Raw genomic sequence first — 18,454 nt, forward strand, 5'->3', positions numbered from 1 at the left:
TCTGTACCTTTCTGTTTGCGCAGAGCTATAAGCAATTGGAAAGGGGGAGAAAGGGGAAGGGGGAATCGCTAAGTAAAACATGTTGTGGCTGTTTGTTGCGGCTACCTGAAGGTTCTATGTTTGTGACTCAATCTGCTGTTTTTATTTCAATTTGTATTTTAGAGAATTTTTAAAAATTGTATCACTTTTTAGTATTAATGCTCATGTTCATAAGCACCTATTGGTTGATCTTGTAGTGCTGTCTGGGGCAAATTTATGTTCATTCATCTTCAATAGTGAATCGCAGGATGAAGCATAGTTTCATTAAATATGTTGGGAACTTACTTTGAAATTAAAGTATAAGTAGAAATGCCATTCAAGTTTTATTCAACTCTTTGCATCAATTTTGGTTGTATTTAGTAAAATGCCATATGTCATTTTTGCTGGTTCATGGTATTCATTATTTTTGAGGAATCATTAATTTGGCTCACTATTTTGAATGTTAATAAACTGATTACACATATACACAAATATGCACCTTATGTCTTCCATAGTTCAAGTCGTCTTAAAAACAACTGAAATGACAGAAAAAGAAATTTCAGCATTATACCAGAAGCTTTGACTGCTTGTGTTTATATATCATTTCTGTAGAATGAAATGTGGTCCACCACACATGAATACTGATTCTGATTTCTTCATGCATCAACATTGTAGCCATAATTTGTTACTTCATTTAGTAGTGGCAAGAGGCAATGTGTTGCTTAAAGCTGGTATATAGTTTTAGGCCAGTTTTATGTCTACATCTACAGTTAATCTATACTCTTCACATCAATGTGAAGCGCATGACAGATGGTAGTTCCCACTGAACCACTTATTAGGGCTTATTTACACTGTATTTGTGTATGTAGTATGGGAGGAATGAGTGCTTAAACACTTCTATGCACATCTACATCTACATCTATACTCTGCAGACCACTGTGAGGTGCATGACAGAGAGTATGTCCCACTGTACCAGTTATTATGGTTTTTTCTTGTACCCTTCATGTATAGAGCACAGGAAGATTGATTGTTTAAATGTCTCTGTGCATGCAGTAGTTATTCTAATCTTATCCTCATGAACCCTATGTGAGTGATATTAGAGGGTTTTAGTATATTCCTAGAGTCTTCATTTAAAGCTTTGTTAATATACTTTCACATGATAGTTTATTTCTATCTTCAAGAGAGTTCCAGTTCAGTTCCTCTGACACACTCCCATGAATCAAACAAACCTGTGACCATTCATGCTGCCCTTCTTTGTATACATCAATATCCCCTATTAGTCTTATTTTTATGGGTCCCACACACTTGACTATTATTCTAAAACCAGTTGCACAAGTGATTTGTAAGCAGTCTCCTTTGTAGACTGATTGCACTTCCATTGTAGTCTACCAAAAAATCCAAGTCTTCCACCTGCTTTACTCACAAGTAAACCTATGTGATCATCCATTACATATCCATACAAAGTGTTACACCCAGATATTTATGAACTGGCCAATTGCAACACACAGGATATTACATTTTTTCATTGTGTGAAGTGCACAATTTTATATTTCTGAATATTTAAAGCAAATTGCCAATCTCCGCACCACTTTGAAATTATATCAAGATGTCAGTGAATATTTATGCAACTTCTTTCAGATAGTACTTCATTATAAATAACTGCATAATCTGCAAAAAGTTTGAGGTTACTATTAATAGTGTCTGCAAATTCATTAATATACAAATGAACAGCAAGAGCCCTTACACACTTCCCTGGGACACATCTGAAGTTACTACTACATTTGATGATGACTCTTCATCCAAGATAACATGTTGCATCCTTCCTACCAAAAAATCCTCAGTCTAGTCATAAATTTCACTTGCTGCCCCATATGATCATACTTTTGGCATTATGCATAGGTTTACTACTGAGTGAAATGGTTCTCAGAAATCAAGCAATACTGCATCTACCTGACTGCCTTGATCCAAAGCTTTCATTATGTCATGTAGAAGAACATGACTGATGTTTTTGGATTTTGTGCTGGATGGCATTGAGGGGTCTATTCTGTTCAAGATACCTCATTATATTTGAGCTCAGGATATTATAAGATTCTAAAACAAATTGATATGAAGGATATTGGATGGTAGATTTGTGGATCACTTCTACTACCCTTCTTGTAGATGAGTGTGACCTGTGCTTTTTTGCAAGAACTGGGCACTGTTTTTTGTCTGAGGCATCCATGACAGATTATAATTAGAAGAGGGGCTCACTCAACCACAAATTCAGTATGAATCTGATAGGGATTTCATTGGGTCCTGGAGCTTTGTTCAGCTTTCAGGATTTCAACTGTTTCAGAACACCACTGGCTCTAATACACTACTGACCATTAAAATTGCTACACCACGAAGATGACATGCTACAGATGCGAAATTTAACCGACAGGAAGAAGATGCTGTGACATACAATTGATTAGGTTTTCAGAGCATTCACACAAGGTTGGCGCTGGTGGCGACACCCACAATGTGCTGACATGAGGAAAGTTTCCAACCAATTTCTCATACAGAAAAAGCAGTTGACCAGCATTTCCCAGTGAAACGTTGTTGTGATGCCTTGTGTAATGAGGAGAAATGTGTACCATCACATTTTCGACTTTGATAAAGTTCGGATTGTAGCCTATTGTGATTGCGGTTTATCATATTGTGACACTGCTGCTTGTGTTGGGCAAGATCCAATAACTGTTAGCAGAATATGGAATTGGTGGGTTCAGGAGGGTAATACAGAACACCGTGCTGGATCCCAATGGCCTCATATCACTAGCAGTCGAGATGACAGGTATCTTATCCACATCAGTGTAACAGATCGTGCAGCCACCTCTCAATCCCTGACTCAACAGATGGAAACATTTGCAAGACAACCACCATGTGCACAAACTGTTTGACGACGTTTGCAGCAGCATGGACTATCAGCTGTGGTTACCCTTGACACTGCATCACAGACAGAAGTGCCTGCAATGGTGTACTCAATGACGAACCTGGGTGCATGAATGGCAAAACATCATTTTTTCGGACGAATCCATGTTCTGTTTACAGCATCATGATGGTTGCATCCGTGTTTGGCGACATCGCAGTGAACACACATTGCAAGCATGTACTCATCATCGCCATACTGGCGTATCACCCAGCGTGATGATATGGGGTGCCACTGGTTACACGTCTCGGTCATCTCTTTTTCGAATTGACGTCACTTTGAACAGTGGACGTTACATTTCAGATGTGTTAAGACCCGTGGCTCTACCCTTCATTCGATCCCTGCAAAACCCAAAATTTCAGCAGGATAATGCACGACCGTATGTTGCAGGTCTTGTATGGGCCTTACTGCCAACAGAAAATGTTCGACTGTAGCTCTGGCCAGCACATTCTCCAGATCTCTCACAAATTGAAAACGTCTGGTCAATGGTGGCCAAGCAACTGGCTCATCACAATTTGTCAGTCACTACTCTTCATGAACTGTGGTACTGTGTTGAAGCTGCAAGGGCAGCTGTACCTGTACACACCATCCAAGCTCTGTTTGACCCAATGCCCAGGCGTGTCAAGGCCGTTATTACGGCTAGAGGTGATTGTTCTGGGTACTGATTTCTCAGGATCTATGCACCCTAATTGTGTGAAAATGTAATCACATGTCAGTTCTAGTATAATATATTTGTCCAAAGAATACCAGATTATCATCTGCATTTCTTCTTGGTGTAGCAATTTTAATGACCAGTAGTGCATTTATGTCATTCATCTTTTCAGTGGTACAAGGATTAAAATGGTGCAATTATCCGGACTTTCTTTTGTGAAGAAACATTTCAGAGCTGAATTAAGCATTTCAGCTTTTGCTCTGCCACACTCGATTTCAGTTCCTGTCTCACTCACTAGCAGCAGGAAAATAATTTTGGTGTCGCATATGCCTTTACATATGACCAGAATTTCTCTGGATTTTGTGAAATATCATTTGATAATATTCTGCTATGGTAGTCATTGAAGGCATCAGGCATTGGTTTCTTGCCAAATTCCTTTCATTCAGCATCTCTCGGTCTAGAGCTCTACGCTTTGTTTTACACCTATTATGTGTTAATCTGTTTCCTTCACAATGACTCTATACAAGGGACGTTTCCTCCGTTTATGAACTGTTCTACTGGGTACATATCTATCCAGTGCATGGTCAACTTTTCTTTTAAACTTGAGCATAGTGCCTCTATGTGCTCCTACCCTATGCTGAAAAGTTAAAGTTGCTCATTGAGGAATGACACTACTGATTTTTTAACTAGTTTATCGAACAAAAGCATCTTTCTGCTTGTTTTAGTTGTCCTTTGTACTCTGGTAATGATTGTTGCCACAACCATGTGATGGTCACTGATTCCAATTCAGACGTGGACATCCTTAAAGAAGTCAGGTCTGTTTGTTGCAATAGGATCCAATATATTTTTATCATGAGTGGGGTTCCAAACTATATGTTTAGATAGTTAACAGAGAAGTCATTTAGTAATGTTTCACAGGATGTCTTTATCATGTGCACGACTAACAAAACTGCAATTTTCTCAAGTAATTGTTGGATGACTAAAGTCTCTGCCAACTATTCCAGTATGATTTGGGAAATGAGTACAAAGGAACTGAGATATTCTCTTAAGTTTTTTGTTGCATCAGGAGATGAGTGTGGTGGGTCATGGGAGGGTGCAGTTACCATTTTATGCTCACCTTTGATACTGAGTCTTGCCCAAACAATGTCATGTGCAGCTTCAGTTTCTGACCCTGTGGATTTGAGGTTTTTGTCTGCTGGAATATAAACACCACCTCCATTTGCCTTTCCTTTTGATATATGCTCAAATTTCTGACAAAAATCTCACTGCAATCAATTTCAGGTTTCAACCAGCTTTCTGTACCTAGTATTATCTGACCTGCACTGCTTTCAAACTCTGGTACTTGGTTGTGAATGTTTAATACTCTCACCTGTGGGAAGCATTTCTTTCAATCTTACACTGATACTTCTGGTTTTCTTATGGCTATAGTTATCTGGGTTGGCTGGGGAGGTGCCTAATTTAAAAAACCCTTGTGTGTACCCCACACACAGTCTGCTACTGTGGCCTGAGAAGTGGCCTAATGTGTAGTGCACTCCTGATCTATTCAGGGGGACCCTACAGTTCTCAGACCGCTATGGTCGCAAGTTCGAATCCTGCCGTGGGCATGGATGTGTGTGATGTCCTTAGGTTAGTTAGGTTTAACTAGTTCTATGTTCTAGGGGACTGATGACCTCAGAAGTTGAGTTCCATAGTGCTCAGAGCCATTTGAGCCTACAGTTCTCAGCCCTACAGTGAAAGTCCAGGAAGTCACAGCCTAGCTTGTCACAGAACATTTGAAGTCTCTCGTTCTGTCCTTCCTCTTGATTCAGAACTAAAGGGCCACCAAGATCAGTTCTGAAGACAATGCTTCAAATTGTGAGCTCCGTGAAAACTCCATACACAAGACTGGACTGCTCAGCCTCCTCTGCCAGTTGCTGGAATGACCCAAGTATGACCTTGGAACGCAGACAACAGGCATCGTTTGTTCCAATGTGTGCCACAATCTGCAGTTGATTGCACCCTGTTCTGTCATTGGCTGCTGGAATAGCCTCTTCAACATGTTGAATGAAGCCCCCAAGAATATACATTGAGTGCACCTGGTGTCCTTTCATGCCCCTTCCTGCCATTTCCCTATGGCATACCATCATTTGCTGTACATTTCAGCTGTTGATGTTGTTGTTGTGGTCTTCAGTCCTGAGACTGGTTTGATGCAGCTCTCCATGCTAATCTATCCTGTGCAAGCTTCTTCATCTCCCAGTACCTATTGCAACCTACATCCTTCTGAATCTGCTTAGTGTATTCATCTCTTGGTCTCCCTCTACGATTTTTATCCTCCACGCTGCCCTCCAATGCTAAATTTGCGATCCCTTGATGCCTCAGGACATGTCCTACCAGCTAATCCCTTCTTCTAGTCAAGTTGTGCCACAAACTTCTCTTCTCACCAATCCTATTCAATACCTACTCATTAGTTACATGATCTACCCACCTAATCTTCAACATTCTTCTGTAACACCACATTTGGAAAGCTTCTATTCTCTTCTTGCCCACACTATCTATCGTCCATGTTTCACTTCCATACATGGCTACACTGCACACAAATACTTTCAGAAACGACTTCCTGACACTTAAAACTATACTCGATGTTAACAAATTTCTCTTCTTCAGAAACGCTTTCCTTGCCATTGCCAGACTACATTTTATATCCTCTCTACTTCGACCATCATCAGTTGTTTTGCTCCCCAAATAGCAAAACTCCTTTACTACTTTAAGAGTCTCATTTCCTAATCTAATTCCCTCAGCATCACCTGACTTAATTCGACTAGATTCCATTATCCTTGTTTTGCTTTTGTTGATGTTCATCTTATATCCTCCTTTCAAGACACTCTCCATTCCATTCAACTGCTTTTCCAAGTTCTTTGCTGTCTCTGACAGAATTACAATGTCATTGGCGAACCTCAAAAGTTTTTATTTCTTCTCCATGGATTTTAATACCTACTCCGAATTTTTCTTTTGTTTCCTTTACTGCTTGCTCAATATCCAGATTGAATAACATCGGGGAGAGGCTATAACCCTGCCTCACTCCCTTCCCAACCACTGCTTCCCTTTCATATTCCTCGACTCTTATAACTGCCATCTGGTTTCTGTACAAATTGTAAATAACCATTCGCTCCCTGTATTTTACCCCTGCCACCTTTAGAAATTGAACAAGAGTATTCCAGTCAACATTGTCAAAAGCTTTCTGTAAGTCTACAAATGCTAGAAACGTAGGATTGCCTTACCTTAATCTTTCTTCTAAGATAAGTCGTGGTGTCAGTATTGCCTCACGTGTTCCAACATTTCTACAGAATCCAAACTGATCTTCCCTGAGGTTGGCTTCTATCAGTTTTTCCATTCGTCTGTAAAGAATTCGTGTTAGTATTTTGCAGCTGTGGCTTATTAAACTGATAGTTCGGTAATTTTCACATCTGTCAACACCTGCTTTCTTCTTGAAGTCTGAGGGTATTTGGCCTGTCTCATACATCTTGCTCACCAGATGGAAGAGTTTCGTCAGTACTGGCTCTCCCAAGGCCATCAGTAGTTCTAATGGAATGTTGTCTACTCCCTGGGCCTTGTTTCGACTCAGGTCTTTCAGTGCTCTGTCAAACTCTTCCCGCAGTATCATATCTCCCATTTCATCTTCATCTACATCCTCTTCCATTTCCATAATATTGTCCTCAAGTATATCACCCTTGTATAGACTCTCTATATACTCCTTTCACCTTTCTGCTTTTCCCTCTTTTCTTAGAACCGGGTTTCCATCTGAGCTCTTGATATTCATGCAAGTCATTCTCTTATCTGCAAAGGTCTCTTTAATTTTCCTGTAGGCTGTATCTATCTTACCCCTAGTGAGATAAGCCTCCACATCCTTACATTTGTCCTCTAGCTATGCCTGCTTAGCCATTTCGCACTTCCTGTCGATCTCATTTTTGAGACGTTTGTATTCCTTTTTGCCTGCTTCATTTACTGAATTTTTATATTTTCTCCTTTCATCAATTAAATTCAATATTTCTTCTGTTACCCAAGGATTTCTACTAGCCCTCGTCTTTTTACCTACTTGATCCTCTGCTGCCTCCTACTTCATCCCTCAGAGCTACCCATTCGTCTTCTACTGTATTTCTTTCCCCCATTCCTGTCAATTGTTCACTTATGCTCTCCCTGAAACTCTGTACAACCTCTGGTTCTTTCAGTTTATCCAGGTCCCATCTCCTTAAATTCCCACCTTTTTGCAATTTCTTCAGTTTTAATCTACAGTTCATAACCAATAGATTGTGGTCAGAGTCCACATCTGCTCCTGGAAATATCTTACAATTTAAAAGCTGGTTCCTAAATCTCTGTCTTACCATTATATAATCTATCTGATACCTTTTTGTATCTCCGGGATTCTTTCATGTATACAACCTTCTTTTATGATTCTTGAACCCAGTGTTAGCTATGATTAAGTTATGCTCTGTGCAAAAATCTACCAGGGGACTTCCTCTTTCATTTCTTAGCCCCAGTCCATATTCACCTACTATGTTTCCTTCTCTCCCTTTTCCTACTGTCGAATTCCAGTCACCCGTGACTATTAAATTTTCGTCTCCCTTCACTACCTGAATAATTTCTTTTATCTCACTATACATTTCTTCAATTTCTTCGTCATCAGCAGAGCTAGTTGGCATATAAACTTGTACAACTGTAGAAGGCATGGGCTTTGTGTCTATCTTGGCCACTATAATATGTTCACTATGCGGTTTGTAGTAGCTTACCCGCACTCCTATTTTTTTTATTCATTATTAAACCTACTCCTGCATTACCCCTATTTGATTTTGTATTTATAACCCTGTATTCACCTGACCAGAAGTCTTGTTCTTCCTGCCACCGAACTTCACTAATTCCCACTATATCTAACTTTAACCTATCCATTTCCCTCTTTAAATTTTCTAACGTACCTGCCCGATTAAGTGATCTGACATTCCACAACCCGATCCGTAGAATGCCAGTTTTCTTTCTCCTGATAACGACGTACTTTTGAGTAGTTCCCGCCCAGAGATCCGAATGGGTGACTATTTTACCTCCGGAATATTTTACCTAAGAGGACGCCATCATCATTTAACCATACATTAAAGCTGCATGCCCTCAGGTAAAATTGCGGCTGTAGTTTCCCCTTGCTTTCAACCATTCGCAGTACCAGAACAGCAAGGCCATTTTGGTTAGTGTTACAAGGCCAGATCAGTCAATCATCCAGACTGTTGCCCCTGCAACTACTGAAAAGGCTGCTGCCCCTCTTCAGGAACCACACGTTTGTCTGGCCTCTCAACAGATACCCCTCCGTTTTGGTTGCACCTATGGTACAGCCATCTGTATCGCTGAGGCACGCAAGCCTCCCCACCGACGGGAAGGTCCATGGTTTATGGGGGGAGGACATTTGAGCTTCTGATGATTAATAAAACCTACCATTTTTTGTTTGCCTCCTCTTGATATCAGATAGAACAAGGTTACCCAAAACAGGTGATGTGAGTCCCACAGGCTCAATTTAAGTGAAAGACAGCACCTCAAACTTGTTGGTTAGGGAGATCAGTACAACACACAGAGGCCTTCCTGGTACTATCCATCCTTTACAGGTCTCCTAGATCTGCCACTCACTATCAGGTGGATGAGTAATGACAGACCCTGTACTTCTGCAGAGGTGACAGGATTCACAGGACATAATAGTACTTGAGGTACCTCTGATAGTGGTATCACAGGCACATGACTCTCAGGAGTTAGTCTAATCTTATTCTTATGATACCAATGGGAGTGATGTGTAAGGGGTTCTAGTACATTCTTAGACATCACTGAAAAATGTTTCTTAAAACATATTACACTTCCACAAGCTAGTTGGGATCTGTATTCAGGCATTTTGCAGTTCAGTTCCTTCAGTGTCTTCATGACACTTTCCCATCAGTTAAATAAATCTTTGCTGCCATTTTTGTATACATTCAATCTCTTCTGTTGGCCCTATTTAGTATGGGTCCGACACACATGAATAATATTCTATGATGGGTCACACAGATGTTATGTAAGTTGTCCCCTTCATAGACTGATTGCAGTCCCTAATATTCTATCAATGAACCAAAGTTTGCCACCTGCTTTGCCTGTGAGTGTGCCTGTGTGATCATTTCATTTCATATCCCTATAAATTATTACACTCAGATGTTTGTACGAGTTAAATGATTCCAACTGTGACTCATTGATATTGTGCTCATACAATGCTTCATTTTTTGTTTTATGAAGTGCAAAATTTAGCTTTTCTGGACATTTAAAACAAGCTGCCAGTCTTTGCACCACTTTTAAATCTTATAAATATCTGATTCAATGTTTGTACATCTTTTTTGGACAGTATTTCATTATAGATAATTGTATCATCTGCAAAAAGTTTGAGATTACTATTAATATTGTCTGCAAGGTCAGTAATATACAACAAGAACAGCAAGAATTCCAGCAACACTGAGTGAGGCAGTACAGTGGGTAGCACACTGGACTCACATTTGGGAAGATGACAGTTCAAACCTGTGTGCAGTGATCTTGATTTAGGTTTTCCATGAGTTCCACAAATTGCTTCAGGCAAATGCTGGGATGGTACCTTTGAAAGGGCATGGCTGACTTCCTTCCCCACCCTTCCCTAATCTGATGTGACCAATGATCTTGCTGTATGGTCCTCTCCCCCAAATCAACCAACCATCCAACCAACCAACTAACTGACCAATCAACCAAGGATTCCAACTCATGTCCCTGGGGCAGAATTGAAGTTAATTCTACATCTTTGTTCAGAGGTATCAATGATGCTAGCTGCATTGGATATTGAAATGAATCAATGGTAACAAGTGAAAATTTGTGCTGGACCACGACTCAAACCTGGACCTTCTGCTCAATGTGAGCAGTTGACATAGCTGCCTGTACCAACTGATCATGCTAACCATCTGACCCAAAATTCCCAGCCTGCCACACAGTACTGACATCGCATCACCTACTCATGAACTCCTTATTCACAGTTCCTGATTCCCTTAAGAGGACAGGCATGGTGTGCATCTACAGTGAAAGACAGGTTCTTGGGTTACATATATCAATTTCTACATCTGTTGATGATGCTGCAAACAAGATAACATGCTTTGTTCTCCCTACTAAAAAGTCCTTAGTCCAGTCACAAACTTCACTTGATATCTCATACAATCATACTTTTGATAATAAGTGTATGTACATATGGAGTCACATGCTTTGTGGAAGACAAGAAATACTGCATTTGCCTGACTGCCTTGATTCTTGGGTTTTAGGATATCATGTGAAAAAAGAATGAGTAGGGTTTCACATGACTAATATTTTCGAAATTCAAGCTAGTCATTCTGTTCAATTGATATCAGAATATGCATGATATATTATGGTAAAAAGAAGGACTAACACAGCCACAAATTCAGTAGAGAATTTGATAGGGATCCTGGATCTTTGTTCAGTTTGAATGTTTTTAGCTGTATTCTAGTGTCACTGACACTTGTCTCTATTTCAGTCATTTTGGCAATGTTACAATAGTTAAATTGGGGCAATACTCCTGGAATTGCATTTGTAAAGAAGCACTGCTATCCTCAGTTTCAGTGCCCATCTCATCTGTGAGTGCCTGGGTACTTTAGTGTCACTAGCAAAACTGTAATTATCTCTATCAATTGGTAGATAATGGAAATCTCCTCCGATGAGTACAGTATGATTGGGAAACTTACATAGTGGCAAATAACGATTTTCTTTGAAGTTTTCAGTTACATCTGGAGATGAATCCAATCATCAGCAGAAGGATCCATTTATAAGCTTATGCCACCTTTGATACAATCCCTAAAAAACGTCACATGCATCTTCAATTTCTATCTCAGTTGATTTGAGTTTCTTGACCATTTCCCTTAAGCCTATCATTTCAATGTCTGTTTCAGTTTTCCACAAAAATCCTGCTTTTTTCAATTTTGTGTTTTAAAGAGTTTTCTGTAGTATCTAGTGTTATGTGAGCTCCATTGCTTTTTAGGAAAAGTTTCAAACTTTGACCCTTTCCTACAAGTGCTTCAGCAGTGAACCACTAGGTTCTTGATACACTCACTTTTGTGGGGGCATCTTCTTGAATCTCACATTGATACTTCCACATCTTCTACTGTTATCATTATAAGGACTGAATGGAGAGTCAATAAACCTAAAAAAAACTCCTTGTGTGCTCTCCACACACAGTTGCTACCCAAGTGGCAGCTTCTTATGTGCAGAGTAAACATGTAGATGCTATGAAGAAGAAAAAGGCTTGACTTGGATAGCATATCAACAAGGCACAAAGATTTTCTTGATCAGGAGGTCATAGCAATCGTGCCCATGATGCTAGCAATTGTGACCAAATTTTTATGAGTAATTCTGTAGCTAATTTATGTTGACAAAAAGTCAATCCAGAGTAGCCACATCCAGTTCTGTGTTCTGTGCAGCTCAGCGCTCAAACTTACACTCCTGGAAATGGAAAAAAGAACACATTGACACCGGAGTGTCAGACCCACCATACTTGCTCCGGACACTGCGAGAGGGCTGTACAAGCAATGATCACACGCACGGCACAGCGGACACACCAGGAACTGCGGTGTTGGCTGTCGAATGGCGCTAGCTGCGCAGCATTTGTGCACCGCCGCCGTCAGTGTCAGCCAGTTTGCCGTGGCATACGGAGCTCCATCGCAGTCTTTAACACTGGTAGCATGCCGCGACAGCGTGGACGTGAACCGTATGTGCAGTTGACGGACTTTGAGCGAGGGCGTATAGTGGGCATGCGGGAGGCCGGGTGGACATACCGCCGAATTGCTCAACACGTGGGGCTTGAGGTCTCCACAGTACATCGATGTTGTCACCAGTGGTCGGCGGAAGGTGCACGTGCCCATCGACCTGGGACCGGACCGCAGCGATGCACAGATGCACGCCAAGACCGTAGAATCCTACGCAGTGCCGTAGGGGACCGCACCACCACTTCCCAGCAAATTAGGGACACTGTTGCTCCTGGGGTATCGGCGAGGACCATTCGCAACCGTCTCCATGAAGCTGGGCTACGGTCCCGCACACCGTTAGGCCGTCTTCCGCTCACGCCCCACCATCATGCAGTCCGCCTCCAGTGGTATCACGACAGGTGTGAATGGAGGGACGAATGGAGACGTGTCGTCTTCAGCGATGAGAGTCGCTTCTGCCTTGGTGCCAATGATGGTCGTATGCATGTTTGGCGCCGTGCAGGTGAGCGCCACAATCAGGACTGCATACGACCGAGGCACACAGGGCCAACACCCGGCATCATGGTGTGGGGAGCGATCTCCTACACTGGCCGTACACCTCTGGTGATCATCGAGGGGACACTGAATAGTGCACGGTACATCCAAACCGTCATCGAACCCATTGTTCTCCCATTCCTAGACCGGCAAGGGAACTTTCTGTTCCAACAGGACAATGCACGTCCGCATGTATCCCGTGCCACCCAACGTGCTCTAGAAGGTGTAAGTCAACTACCCTGGCCAGCAAGATCTCCGGATCTGTCCCCCATTGAGCATGTTTGGGACTGGATGAAGCGTCGTCTCACGCGGTCTGCACGTCCAGCACGAACGCTGGTCCAACTGAGGCGCCAGGTGGATATGGTATGGCTAGCCGTTCCACAGGACTACATCCAGCATCTCTACGATCTTCTCCATGGGAGAATAGCAGCCTGCATTGCTGCAAAAGGTGGGTATACACTGTACTAGTGCCGACATTGTGCATGCTCTGTTGCCTGTGTCTATGTGCCTGTGGTTCTGTCAGTGTGATCATGTGATGTATCTGACCCCAGGAATGTGTCAATAAAGTTTCCCCTTCCTGGGACAATGAATTCACGGTGTTCTTATTTCAATTTCCAGGAGTGTATATTGAATGACACTGAAACTGACTTATCTACCTGGACTTTAATATTTTCTTGCCATTGTAATTTTTTGTAGTGTATGGTATTAAATGAGTTGTTAGACTGGACTCATTCTTGTTTATGTTATATTGTTTGCTTATCCACACTTTCAGAAAGTGTGACTATCCACCGATAATTGACTACAAGCAGCAAAATAAATAGCTGTGTTCGAGTCTGAGAAAAATCTATTTGAGGTAGTTGGTGTATCAGAATATTGTTCCAACAAAAATAATAAATTATTGATAATATAATGTAAACAGGCAGATAGGAAAAAAAATCTACTCACCAAGCAATAGCAGGGGAACAGACACACAAAACGGGCTTTAATTTTCATAAGTTTTTGGAGACACTGGCTCCAAAAAATATCATTTCAGATTATTATCTGAAGCTTCTTCAATGACAAGATGAATTGCTCCAATACTCTGAGCCTGCTCATTGCTTTAAGGTATGTGGTTGGTTATACTAGGGTTTGATGATGGTGATTTTCAAGCTATTGGGAAACATATTAAGAACATGTGCCAATTATGGAATGTGATGAGGCAAATGATCACAGAAGGGATGGGAATATCAAGTGTGGATCACAGATCTTATCAGTCTGCGAGAATTTTTTGTTTCTTGTCATCTGGATGTAAGTGTATACTGAGCACTCACAAAGATGTTAATGTTCTCACCAACAGTTTTAAATCTCTCACTCCATTTGAGGACTCTGCACTCTTACAGTCTGTACAGTCCTAGAGACACCAGAAAAAGAATTCGATACTGCCATGAAAGTGTGTTCACATTTGCAATCAAACCTCAGATGTCTGGAGGCACGCACTTAGCACCAGATTTAATGATTTCTCTGAAATTCGTCAGATTCTTGACTACTGACTGCCCCTCTCTTTTTCTTTGCATGAACAGTATTTCGTCTAGGTGTTTGTGTACCTGTCCCATTAAATTGTGATGCATTTACCATCCTCCTAATTATATCTTTGCATTGGCACAAATATGTTAAGTAGCTTGGAAACATGGTTCACTCTAAATGGCTTAAGGCTAAACATTTCAAAAACCCACGTGATGAGTTTTAAAACCAAACAGTCAAAAACTGAAGAAATCTGTATTACTCACAATAATCAAGAAACTGAACTTGACTCAGTCAGATTCCTAAGAATAAATTTAGAAAGAAATTTTAGTTGGAATTCACATACAGAATACCTAGCAAATAAATTAAACAGCATTGCATTTGCATTGCAAATTTTAGCCAGTGCCACTCATTTGGACAACAGGAAAATAGAGCATGCTATAGCTACTCTTATCTGTTATTAGATATGGCATAATTTTTTTGGGGAAACTTGGGAAACATTACACGACTTTTAAAGTTGCAAAAAAAGAATCATTTGTAACATGTGCACTGCACAGCAGAGGGCTTCATGTTAACCATTATTCAAAGACCTAAAAATATTAGCAATGCCCTCTTTATATGTCTTTGAGGTGATTCTTTTCCTACGCAGCTGAGCTGATCTAAAACATAGAAAGGAAAAAAAAAAAATTGATCGCGCATACAACACAATACATGAAGAAAACTTCATGCTCACCCCACATCACTTAAAATAGTGTGCTCAGACTCCTCAGTATATAGCTATGAAAATTCACAACACAGTAAAATTGTGCAACATTATGAATACGAAAATAAATATTTTAAAAAACAAGCTACATGATTTTCTAATTGAAAGATGCTACTACTCTTTGGAACATTTCACGAAGGATCAAGTGATACTTTGAGCTGGATCCCTAAAATGGAATAAAAATTTACAATAGTTAGAGCGGATGTACATATTGTAAGTTTCACAAATTTTAAATAAGTAAATTCTTCACAAGTACTACTGTAAATGTGACAAAATTTCAAATAAGCAAATTGTAACCTCAACATGTCTCCTGCACATCAGAGATATGTTCTGAAATTCTGTACATTATGAGATGAATAAAATACATTTCAAATTTCACAGACTGATGCTGCTATGATTTGGGTGCAGCTCAAGGTGAGCTATACGTGTGAACCAGCATAGTGGATTCTTTTACAAGAGCCTCCAGTGTGCTGTAACCACTTCCTCACAGCTATTGTCATTTGGAAGGTGGCGAGACAAGACAGTTGGGTGGGTGCACAAGGTTTTCTCACCAAATGTCCTAACTTTCTCCTTGGTCACACAAACAGTGTGATGCAGCATTACCAGATGATCATCTGTCCAGGGCATCTATTGTACAATGCATCATGGAACTTCTAAAGCAGATGTTGTAGACAGCATTTATGATCCAACTGTACTCAAGAAGAACAACAAGAATACAAACCCATGCATTCCAAAAGACACTGCCCATGACTTTCCCAGCAGATTACACCATCCTTGCATTTCAATGGAACTACCCTTCATCACCTGTCATAATATTCACTAAAAAATTCTCCCCTTGTAATGAATCATCCTCCTGTAACATTACCTTTTTTTATATAGAGATAACTGATACCATATGTACTATTGATTCTTGCATAGGTTAAAATTATCTCAGCTGTTTCACTAAAAGTATTCATATGACTTTGTGTACGATGTATTATATTTCAGACTAAAATGTATAAAAAGAAGTTAATGTGTTACAATAAATATGTACTAACAGTTAAAATTACTCTTCTTTTAAGAATAATTGAAAATTCAAAATATCTGGCTTACTTAAATTTCATATTATTAATTGCACAACCAAACACAAATTATTAAATTTGTTTCTGGATTTAATTATGAAAAATGATATAATTTGGTAAAAATTCTTCTCCTGTCAAGAAAGTTTGTAATCTCTCTTGCTTTGTAAACTCTTTGCAAACTGTGAGTACCGCAGAATGTAAGTAGCAGCAGGCATGCCTCAGACGTAAGTAGACGGTTTTATAAGCTTGTCACCAAAAATGTAATTATTGGTTTTTTGAATGTGGAAATTATAAAGTCAGCGTGATTTAGAAGAATGGAATAAAATAAATAGATATTCATAGCAACAGACAACTCTTCATCAGTTATTTCGTCTTTAAGAATTCACAACATTAAATCAAAATTTTCAGCAGCAAGAATGCACTCCTAAACACAATTAGATTTTGAATCAGCAACAATAACAACAACTAGATAATCAAGATAAGTAGAAAGTTCTTCTTTTGTAATCTTACTCCTCTCGAAATTTTCAAAATTTGTGCAAAGAATGTGAACTTTGATGGTGATGTGTGGGAGGGTAAGATTACACCCTTCATTTGAAAACTTGAACTGAATGATCTTCAGTCATTAATCATGTAGCCAAAAGGCACAAACTTTTTGATGACTGAAGGTTTGTATAATTTCCTGCTCTGCACTAGGTCCTGTCACAACTTTGTTGCAATTTCAATTACAGCAATATGAGGTTTTCTGATTAACTCATAAGTTCTTTCCTTGTTCCAAAAAATTGTATGCAGTTTGAAGGTGATTGTGTTGAGGCTCATCTCAGATGGTTGTGTTCCCATCTGCAAAGTGTTTCACCCATTTCCTAGCATTGTTTGGAGCCCGTGAACACATCTCCGTATGCGAGTTGTAGTGCAAGATGAATTTCAACATCAGAGTTTTTCTCTTTAACAGTGACTTTGATGTCTGCAATTCTTTAAGCATAGTGTGTCATCATGTAATCTAGTTACACAATGTGTCAACACATGGTTAAAGTTGGTAGTATATGATAAAAAAGTATTTTTTGTTACTTTGTTGGAATTGTAGATGTTACAAACGGTTCCTAAACAACTCAAAAAAGTTCAGTGGCATCCTCATGACTTCCATATTTTGTGTTTTTTTCATCGGAAAACATTTCCTGGTTACTCTTTTCATTACAGGAAATCACCTGTGTAATGGAGGTAAAACGTTAGCCAGCATTATGAGCATATTTCAATACAGCATGGTGTACCTGCAACTGTGATTGAGATATTGCATCTTGTGTACAATGTTCAGTTTGTGAACATGCCTTGGATTGTCATTTCAGGTTAATCCCATGCATGCATTGTCATATTATGGTAAGAAGGATTGTCAATAAGAAAGTTTTTTGAATATTCAATCACTACCAGGACACAAAACACCAAAGATCAAACCCATATTGATTTCCCATTATCAGCACCACCAGCCACTGCCTTCAAATTAACTTTCATGAGTACTCTCAGGGAAAACAAAGCCTTATTGGACGCAACTTTGAGGGCTAATTTGGGATCTATGCTTCCATTTTGAACATAGTATAACTCTCCAGCACCATAATGCATGAATAGCTTGGACAGAGGAACACCTGCAGTGGAACTGAATCATTGACATTGGGTTCTTTTCACCAACAAGTACAAGAGTTGTCCAACACTGATGATCATTAATAGAAGGAGGCTGCCATGTACCAATGTATATCCTCAAGTAAGCAGTCCAGTGAGTTTAGCAGGGAGATGGGTCAATCTTACTGTGAGTTGGTACTGTGAATGAAATTGGACATCTTTAATATCTATGTGTCTATGCAGGAACACTTGTCACATACTGGATGACTGCAGGAGGGCTACTATTGAAGAGTGGGATAAGCTTGAGCAGAAATGTTTCAACTACAAGGTGGATGGCATGCCAACAAGGACCCAAGCATGTTACAGTTCTTGGGAGGAAGTAGGATAGTATTAGATGAAACACAGTAGTTGATTCTAATTTTACAGATGGGCAAAGATGTACTCGTTTGAACAGAATGGGTCCAGTTTGCTTTGTACTTTGTTTTATTTCACAGTGAAGCTTTTTTCCAGATTTTTATTTATCTGAGTCCAGATAAACACTGAAGCACAATATAATGCTAGAACTACAATCATTCTTCTTCACAGATGGATCATTTAGGATTATGCATAATC

The 18,454-nt window shown here is 39.9% G+C and overlaps 1 protein-coding gene across 1 annotated transcript in view; it reads right to left on the reverse strand.

Moving 5' to 3' along the window:
• The window catches only part of LOC126282410 (uncharacterized), an 81,388-nt gene that overhangs the window by 17,503 nt on the left and 45,431 nt on the right, over window positions 1–18,454 (reverse strand). The window lies entirely within an intron of this gene.

The sequence above is a fragment of the Schistocerca gregaria genome, chromosome 7, assembly GCF_023897955.1.
Source record: "Schistocerca gregaria isolate iqSchGreg1 chromosome 7, iqSchGreg1.2, whole genome shotgun sequence".
NCBI lineage: Eukaryota > Metazoa > Arthropoda > Insecta > Orthoptera > Acrididae > Schistocerca > Schistocerca gregaria.